We start from the raw sequence: 10107 nt of genomic DNA, 5'->3' as shown, positions 1-10107 counted from the left end.
ATTTTCCCAGTAGCAGTGGAAGGGGAGGTGATGGAAGTGGAGCAGGTGGAGGAGGGAGAAAGAAATGGAGGCAAGAAGCCAGCAGGTAAAGACATGGACATGTCCAAGTAGAGATGAGCTGCCCACTGGACTTCAAAGACTTAGTACAGAAAAAAAGAATGTAAAACACCTCAATTTTTATATTGATTGCCTGTTGAAATACTACTTTTGATATATTGTATGAAATAAAATATAATTAAATGTTTTAATATGGAAGAAATCAGTGGGCAGGAATGGGCATGAAAGATTTATGGGAGCTGAACAATCTGAACTGAGCCTTGAAGGGTAAGTAGGATTGAGCTGGTGGAAGAAAAGGGAAACAGCCAATAAGAGAGGCTCCAGACTGTATAGACCTGAATTCTTTCTGATGGCTCTCTTCAGAGCTGAAATTAACCTCATCGCAGCATTAAAAAGATCAGGGACACTGGAATCTGAAGATTTAGATTTAAAAAAACCCTTTCACTATTGATTAGTGTTGGACAAATCACTTAATAAATCTGAGACTCTAATTTCTCATCCAAAAACAGGTATCAGAAAAATTCTATCTCACTCTAGTGATACCTAAATTAGATAGTATGTTAAAGAGCTTTGTTATAAAGCACCTGGAAATATATCATTCTCACTTCTTCTCCAGTATTTCTGTATTAGCGCATCTTCTCAACAGTTTATTTCATAAGACTTGTGTTTCTCCTTCAATGCCTATGTGTAGTCAGGGAGGCCTGTGTATTTTAATATATTTTCAAATGCTTCCCTTCTGCATACATATCTCTTCTATAGATATCAGACCCTTCTAATTGACTTTGGGGTATAGAGGGTGGGGGTCTCTGCAGAAGAAAATGGACATTTCCCATCTTCCTGATTTGCCTGCTCAATGAGTAGCAGCGCCATCCACCCAGCTGAGTTACCCTTAGAACACTCCCTTACTGGACAAATCTGCGAATAAGCCCCATTTTACCTCTCAAACATCTTTCATTTCTCTTGCTGCCACCCAAGTCTAACTTTTATCTTTGCCCGAACTACTGCAATAACCTCCTAGATGCCATTAAATCCTTGACTTTTGTCCATCTCTCTACAATCCATTCTTTACTCTGCAGCCAAAGTGATTTTCTCAATATTAAGGGAAAAGCGTTCAGTCTTACACCATTCAGTGCGATGTTAGCTGAGTTTTTTCTTGTTGTTGATCCCTTTTTTTAGGTTAAGGGGGTTCTCTTCTGTTCCAAGATGGCTAAGAACTTCTAAGATGAATGGGTGTTGAATCCTGTCAAATGCTCTTGATGTGGTAAATTACAGGAACCCTGCCTGAATGGGAGATAGAATTGGAAGGGCAGGGGGAGATGGTATTGTCTGAAATAACTGGATGTGTGATGGCTAGTAGAAGGGGGTCAACTAGAGGCCATCTTGCAGTTCCTGCTGCCTCCACGATTCAAAGGCAACCAGGTACACAGTACGGCCTTTGAAACTACTGATTCTATCTTAGTCTGTGGGTAACAACTGGGATCATTCTCTAGGAGCACCATCTCAGGACACCCCTAGAAAGTTTCAGTTGGTATCCATTCCCTTGGCTTGCCGTCCTTCAACAAACAGCAACTGTGACATCTCCAACATGAAACTGGGCGTGCAGATCACCTACTATTCATTGGCAGTCCTTGTAATTAGCTATTGAGCTCAGGTGGCAAATCCCAATGCAAATCTATTCATCAGAATACAATTAATTAAACTTGACTTTCTCATTAGACACCTATAGTTTCCCTAACCTTTCATTCAGGCTAAGGATTCCATGTAATGAATGTCACCTTACAATTTGTCGTTATCAGTCATATCATTTTATCTTACAGTACTTGATACTACTTAAAATGACCTCTCTTGATTTTTCAGAATGACGAGCTTGAAGGACAAAACACTGGTTATTTAATAATTAAAAGATACTGTGAAACAACAAAGGCAGTAAAATATGTTTAGTAATTTATTTCTATTGTATCAACTTTGAAAACCATTTTCAAATCTTCACTCTCTTGGCCACGCTTCTATACAAACAATGCTCAATCCTCAGAATGCCTTATATGTTCTGGCAAACAGTTTATGAGCAGATTCCTGGACCCTGATCTTAGATCCTGATTCTGCAAGACTGGAAGCAGTCCAAGTGATGTGGATGTCAGTGACCCATGAGCACCTTTGGAGAGGCTCTGACCTCTGGTATTGGATCTGCCTCTGTCAGGGACGGAACAGTCTCTGCCTCTTTTGTCTGAGTCCACAGAAAATTTCCAGGCAGAAGTGGGTTTCAGCTAAGCATCCAAGAGAAGCCCCAAGGGCAGACGTATCATGAGTTAGCCACTACCTGTCTACCCTCTGCAATGTAACTTAATAAAGGCCCCACAGCCCTGGGAATGAGGTGCAAGGTCACCATCATGATAGGAGTGAGCATCACTGAAATGGCTGAGGACAAGACTCTTCAGTTTGCCTTTAGAAAATGTTTAAATACTTAACTGCCTTGTTGTCCTTCCCTCCCCATTGGTCAAAGTCTCCAGGGCCTCTTCTTTGTCCACTGATACAAACAACAACAGTAATAATAACCCCTTATATTTTATAACGAGACAAGAGAGTCACTGAATTTCAGAACCAGAAGAAATCACTGAGATTGCCTCATTCAACCCCAGAGAGGTGAAAAGCAGATGACGCGGTTACAGGGCAGAGAGGCCTGACTCTTAGGCCAGGGTTTTCCGCTAGAACTTTACAAAATTACCTCATGTCTTTTAATCATTAATCTATCTGTCTTATCTGTGCCCCTGCCTCAGAGCAAAACTCAAAACTCCCCAGAGGACAAATCACAAGCAACGGAGCAACCGAAGCACACTGTCTGCTTGGTGGGGCAGTGTGTGAGGTGACAACTGCCTGGGGCTGGCCCTGCCCGGGCTCCACCCAGCACGCTCCTCTGCAGTACTACACTTCCTGTCCTGAATAATCACGAACCGAACCGAAATGAACAATAGTGACGACCAGAAAAAAATTGCTGACAATACAAGTTCTCTTTTATTGAACTTGGTGCATGTAATGTTGCCAGCAAAACAAAAAGTAAAAAATAAAAAGTAAGATAACACAGTACAGACATGCAAACGTGATGACTGACTTCTTTTTCCCCCACTCCATTCATGTATTTTTTAAAAGGAAAAAAACTTAGACCTACATAGTGGTCCGTCACAAAAACAAATATTACAGTTAAACAACAAGAGCAATTAAGACGAATAAACTTTAATTTTTAAGGATATTACTCAAATCAGAAAAAGTTCATGTATGAATTAAAATTTGCCCCTAACCAAACAAAAATATCAATATTACACCTCATGGTTTTAAATTTTAAGCATAAGTAAAAACTCTAGTAGTCACACAGACCCCAGAATTGAGGTACGTAAAGTTCTGTTTCTTCATCTTTGCATTCATTGTGCTGTAACTGTTTATTTGGACTCTACTGTGTAAACGCAGGAATATGTTCATCCCAGGGGCTGGAGGCACAAACTGTACCTGAGGCAAGCTGGAATGATTTCAATCTGTTACAAATGTATTCTCCAAACAATGTATTCAGTCGAGTCACAGTGTGTGCAGGGAGAACAGGAGGGCAACTTATGACTAGGGATTCTCTTCACTTCCACATAAAATGCAACTACTAATGGATAATCAATATAAATGTGTGAATTCTAAGATACATATATATTAATGAAACCCAACAGTAACTCAGCAATTGTTTGGAACTTTAACAAATAATATTTTGGGGACACTGTTTTTTCATTGACATGTTTAGAATTGCCAGAACATGGTAATAATTAAAAGCAGACTAAATTTTAGGGCATCTACAAAGAAACTACAGCTAACATCATGGCTTCCTGGTGACAGACGGAATACTTCTCTCTAAGATAGTGAACACGCAAGGATACCCTCTTTCATCACTTCTATGCAACACTGAACTGCAAGTTCTAACAATTGCCAAAAAAAAAAAAGGCTCAGAAGAGAAAGAAAAGGCATAAATATTGGACAGGAAAAAAATAAAACTATCTTTTTTCACAGATAACATTATTGTGTTAGAAAATCCTAAGGAATCTACACACACACACACACACACACACACACACACACACAGCTACTAAAACTAGTAAATTGAACTTACCAAGGTCATAGGATACAAGGTCAATATACAAACTTGATTATATTTCTATATACCAGCAATGAACATTCGGAAAATGAAATTTAAAATACACTTACATTTATAACACTATCAAAAAAAATGATAGGGCTTCCCTGGTGGCGCAGTGGTTGAGAGTCCGCCTGCCAATGCAGCGGACGCGTGTTCGTGCCCCGGTCCGAGAAGATCCCACATGCCGCGGAGCGGCTGGGCCCGTGAGCCGTGGCCGCTGAGCCTGCGCGTCCGGAGCCTGTGCTCCGCAACGGGAGAGCCTGAACTCTTACAACAGTAAGAGGCCCGCGTACCACAAAAAAAAAAAAAAAAGAAAGAAAAACCATGATATACTTTGGAATGAATTTAACAAAATATGTATAAAACCTATACACTGAAATTATAAAACATTGCTAAAAAAATTAAGTAAGACCTAAATTAACAGACACATATATCATGTTCATGGATCTGAAGATTCAGTACTATTCAGATGGAAATTCCTGGGGGCTTCCCAGGTGGCACAGTGGTTAAGAATCCACCCGCCAATGCAGGCGACACATGTTCGAGCCCTGGTCGGGGAAGATCCCACAGCCCGTGAAGCAACTAAGCCCGTGTGCCGTAACTACTGAGCCCGTGAGCCTAGCGTCCCTGCTCCACAACAAGAGAAGCCACCGCAATGAGAAGCCCACGCACCGCAATGAAAAGTAGCCCCCACTCACCACAACTAGAGAAAGCCTGTGTGCAGCAAAAAGACCCAACACAGCCAAAAATAAATAAATAAAATAAATAAATTTTAAAAAAGAAAAAAGATGGAAATTCTCCGGCTTCCCTGGTGGCACAGTGGTTAAGAATCCGCCTGCCAATGCAGGGAACAAGGGTTCGAGCCCTGGTCCGGGAAGATCCCACAGGCTGTGGAGCAACTAAGCCTGTGCACCACAACTACTGAGCCTGTGCCCTAGAGCCCGCAAGCCACGACTACTGAGCCCATGCGCCACAACTACTGAAGCCTGCGTGCCCAGAGCCCGTGCTGCACAACAAGAGAAGCCACTGCAGTGAGAAGCCCGCGCCCCGCAGCTAAAGAAAGCCCGCAATCAGCAATGAAAACCCAATGCAGACAAAAATAAATAAATTTATTTTTTTTAAAAAAAGATGGCAATTCTCTCCCAAATTAATTCATGGATTGAACACAATCTCAATCAAAATTCCAGAAGACTTTTTTTTTAGAACTTGATGAGCTGATTCTAAACTTTTTATGGAAATGAAAACGACCTAGAATAACCTAAGCAATTTCAAGACTTTCTATAAAATATAGTAATCAAGACAGTACGATAGTGAAACATATAGACCGATGGAACAGAGAGTCCAGAAAGAGACCCACAAATGTATAGTCAAGTGATTTTCAGCAAAGGTGCCACGGCATTCCAATGGGGAAAGGAATGCTGCAAAAATTACAAGTATTGACCCTTACCTCACAGGATACTCAATAATTAACTCAAAATGTATAACAGACAACATATGAAATTGAAAACTATAAACTCCTAGAAGAAAACCTAAAAGAAAATCTTTGTAACTTTGGTATAGACCAATATTTCTTAGGGCATAAAAACCACAAACAATTAGAGACATAATTGGAAAATGGGGCTTTCTCAAAATTAATACTTTTGCTCATCGAAAAACACTATTAGGAAAACGAAAATCAAGCCACAGAATAGGAGGAAATATTTGCAATATATATACCTCACAAAGGAATTATATGCAGAATATATAAAGAATGAATATAATTCAACTGTGTAGACAGAAACAAACTAAATATAGGCAAAATATTTGAAAAGACACCACAAAAGAAGATATATGAATGAAAATGAGCACAGGGAAAGACCTCAACATCATTAACCATTAGGAAAATGCAGATTAAAACCAAAATAAGATATCACTTCACAGCCACTAGAATGACTAAAGTAAAAGAGACAGACAATACCAAGTGTCAGTGACATTGCTGATAGGAGTGTAAAACACCACTGCTATGTTGGAGAACATTTCAGCACTTTCTCATAAATTTAAACATATGCTTACCATATTGCCCAGTAATTCCTCTCCTGGTATTTATCCAAAAGAAATTAAGACACATATCCACACAAAGACTTGTACACAAATGCTCAGAGCAGCTTTCAAAAATATATAAAATACCCCTAAACCAGAAACAACCAAATGTCCATCACCAGGGGGAATGGATGAACAAATTGTGGTATATCTACATAATGGAATAAAACTCATCAATAAAAAGGAAGAATCCAAGGATACACTGCAACAACATGGATCAATCTCCAAAGCACTGTGATGAATGAAAGATGCCTAACACATTTATATGAAATTCTAGAAAATACAAATTTTCTACAGTGACAGAAAGCAGATCAGCAGTTGCCTGGGGGTGAGAAGAAGGCGAGACTAATTGAACAGGATATAAGGGAACATGGGGGCGGGTATGGAAATATGCTGTATGTGGATTGAGGTGGTGCTTACATGGCTGTGTGCATTTTTCAAAATCCACCAAACTTTACACTTAAAATGGAAGCATTTTGTTGTACATAAATTCTACTATAAAACTCATTTTATGGCTTCCCTGGTGGCACAGTGGTTAAGAATCCACCTGCCAATGCAGGGGACACGGGTTCGAGCCCTGGTCCAGGAAGATCCCACATGCAGTGAAGCAACTAAGTCTGTGCACCACAACTACTGAGCCTGTGCTCTAGAGCCCGCGAGCCACAGCTACTGAGCCTGCGTGCCACAACTACTGAAGCCCGTGCACCTAGAGCTCATGCTCTACAACAAGAGAAACGACTGCAATGAGAAGCCCGCGCACCGCAACGAAGAGTAGTCCCCGCTCGCGGCAACTAGAGAAAGCCCTCGCACAGCAACGAAGACCCAACGCAGCCAAAAATAAATAAATTTCAAAATAAATAAATAAATAAAACTCATTTTAAAAAACAACAGTAGGGACTTCCCTGGCAGTCCAGTGGTTAACACTCGGCGCTTCCACTGCAGGGGGCACAGGTTCAATCCCTGGTCAGGGAACTAAGATCTCATGTGCCGTGCATACAGCCAAAAAAAAAAACCCCAAAAACAAACAAACCACAAAAACCCAATAAGAAACAAGTTCCTAAATGCTCAACTAGCTGCCCATTGTCAGCTAGAGTGCAGGGTTATAAAGGCATCTGCTACACTGAGGACCCTCCAGACAAATATGTACTTGGCTCCAGGCCATGATGTGGTCTCTCACGTGATGGAGAGGACCAGCCCCAAAGGCCAATGGGATGCCTGGACCGGAGGTGGGCTTGGAAGGGCCTATGCTGTGTCCCGTCCCCCTCTCGGATCCCACTTGGCTTTCTGAGGGGAATGAAAGGCACCCCTACCCAAGTAGGGAGCTCATCTAGTCTCAGGAGGGGCCACCAGGCTTCCAAAGGAGTACACTGGAAGGGAAGGAAGAGTGCAAGGGACAGAGACACCTTTGCCCTGCTTTGGACCTCCCTCAGGAACAATACCCATCATGTACTGATGGCTCACTCCATGCCAACCACTATGGGAAGAGTTTTACATGTGTTATTCAACTTCTTACCAGAACCCCAGGTGTCACTCCTTCTGTTAAGCCAGTTCAGAGAGGAAAAAGCAAAAGCGGCAGAGAAGCTAAGAAACTGCCCTGAGCTGTCAGAGCTAGTACGGGACACAGTTGAAGCCAAGGCCACGAAGTCAAGCCTGTGTTCACGTCCACAGCCTCCGCTCGTGAACTAGCTCTGTTCCTGACCCCTCTGCCAGCCTCCCCCCAGCACCCTGCCCGAAGCACACACCGTCAGCGGCAGGCTCAAGGATGGTGTTCAGAACAAACAGGACCACGGCCCAGAACACACAGTGCTATTCGCCTCTCTGCTCCAGCTCCATCGAGTGCCCAAAGTTCAGAATCCTGTTCAGTCATTTTCTCTGTAATTCAAGTACAGAAGTACTTTTAAGAGATGCATAGCATTCTGGCTATTCCCATGTGCTATAAATATGCGATTTATGGGGAAAATGGGAACTCTGTGTCACATTCAAACTGAGAACTATTTGAAGAAAGGGGGATATTATCCCATCCTATTGAGTCATGGGGAAAAATAACCACAGTCTATCATACTAGTAAACAGGAATGTAAAAATAGCTTCTGTTTGGAAGCGCAGATTGAATGTTAATGTGGCCTTGAGTTTATTTCAAGTATTTTCATTAAGCATTTTTTATTTTTTCAATTTCATCTTTGCAACCTGAAGTTCCCCCCGTACTAAACCAAGGTCAAACAAGTTCAGATGCCACCTTGAAAAACCTTAAGATCAATGTGCTCAACTCCCTAGGAAGAAACCGAAGGCAACTGTTCTTTGAAAACAGGCCACCATGACATATAGGTCATTAGTTACTATAGAACAGGACCCCTGAGGGTGGGGCCCATGGCTGATTTTCTTCAGCTAGTCCAGAGCAGGAAATACTGTGTGCAGTGCGCTCCTCGTTTCTCTTTGCCCAACATTCCTTTTTTCCAGGAGGAAGGAATTCTCTTCACTGAAAACTGCCTCCCTACTCCAACCTCTGGTCAAGTGAGAGTGGCCAAACCTGGTCTCACCTGACCAAGCAGGTGAGACAGCCAGCCAAAGCTGGGTCTCGTTGAGTCCTTTCCCAAGATCTTTTTTTTTTTTTTTAAATTTATTTATTTATTCATTTATTTTTGGCTGTGTTGGGTCTTCGTTTCTATGTGAGAGCTTTCTCTAGTTGCGGCAAGCGGGGGCCACTCTTCATCGTGGTGCATGGGCCTCTCACTGTCGCGGCCTCTCCTTTTGCAGAGCACAGGCTCCAGACGCGCAGGCTCAGCAGTTGTGGCTCACGGGCCCAGTTGCTCCACGGCATATGAGATCTTCCCAGACCAGGGCTCGAACCCGTGTCCCCTGCATTGGCAGGCGGATTCTCAACCACTGTGCCACCAGGGAAGCCCCCCCAAGATCTTTTTAATTAATTAATTTATTTTTTAAAATTTAGTTATTTTATTTATTTTTGGTTGCGTTGGGTCTTCGTTGCTGTGCACGGGCTTCCTCTAGTTGCGGTGACCGGGGGCTACTCTTCATTGTGGTGCATGGGCTTCTCATTGTGGTGGCTTCTCGTTGCAGAGCATGGGCTCTAGGTGCATGGGCTTCAGTAGTTGTGGCTTGCGGGCTCTAGAGCGCAGGCTCAGTAGTTGTGGCACATGGGCTTAGTTGCTCCACGACACGTGGGATCTTCCTGGACCAGGGATCGAACCCGTGTCCCTGGCATTGGCAGGCGTATTCTTAACCACTGCGCCACCAGGGAAGCCCCAGATCTTTTTAATTTAAACGAAAGAAAGAGAGCACGACTGGGGACACATGAGCCCAGGAGCTGCTAGCACAGTGTCTGGCTGAGCGGGGAAGTCAGTCTGCAAGAAAGAGCCTTTAGGCCTCTAACTCTCTGGTCCGGTTGCTCCTCCAGGCAGCAAGCAGGTACCTTCCAGGGATTTGTTACAAGAGGGATCGCACGTCCTAGACGAGGCACTGTTGGTCTACGGGGGACCTGTAGTCCACCTGGATTCTGCTCAAAGCCACGCTGAAGTCACAAAATCAAAGAATTCCCTGATGCCAATTATAGACAGGTCCTGGGTATCTCATGTAACTCATCTCATTTAATCCTCATAACAACCCAGTGGAAAAAATAAGACTATTATCCCCATTTTACAGGTTCAAGTTTTTTAGATCTTAGGTAACATGCCCACAGTCAAACCGTCACTTGCCTTTTCCCATTCCTCTGAGGGCAAAACTAACACTGGTAACATTGGTCTGCATCTGGACCCCTGCCTAACCATTCTCGTGAAGGCATAAACTACAAAG

This window comes from Grampus griseus (genome assembly GCF_964374135.1).
Source record: "Grampus griseus genome assembly, chromosome: 3".
Taxonomy (NCBI): domain Eukaryota; kingdom Metazoa; phylum Chordata; class Mammalia; order Artiodactyla; family Delphinidae; genus Grampus; species Grampus griseus.
This window is presented reverse-complemented; position numbering follows the sequence as displayed.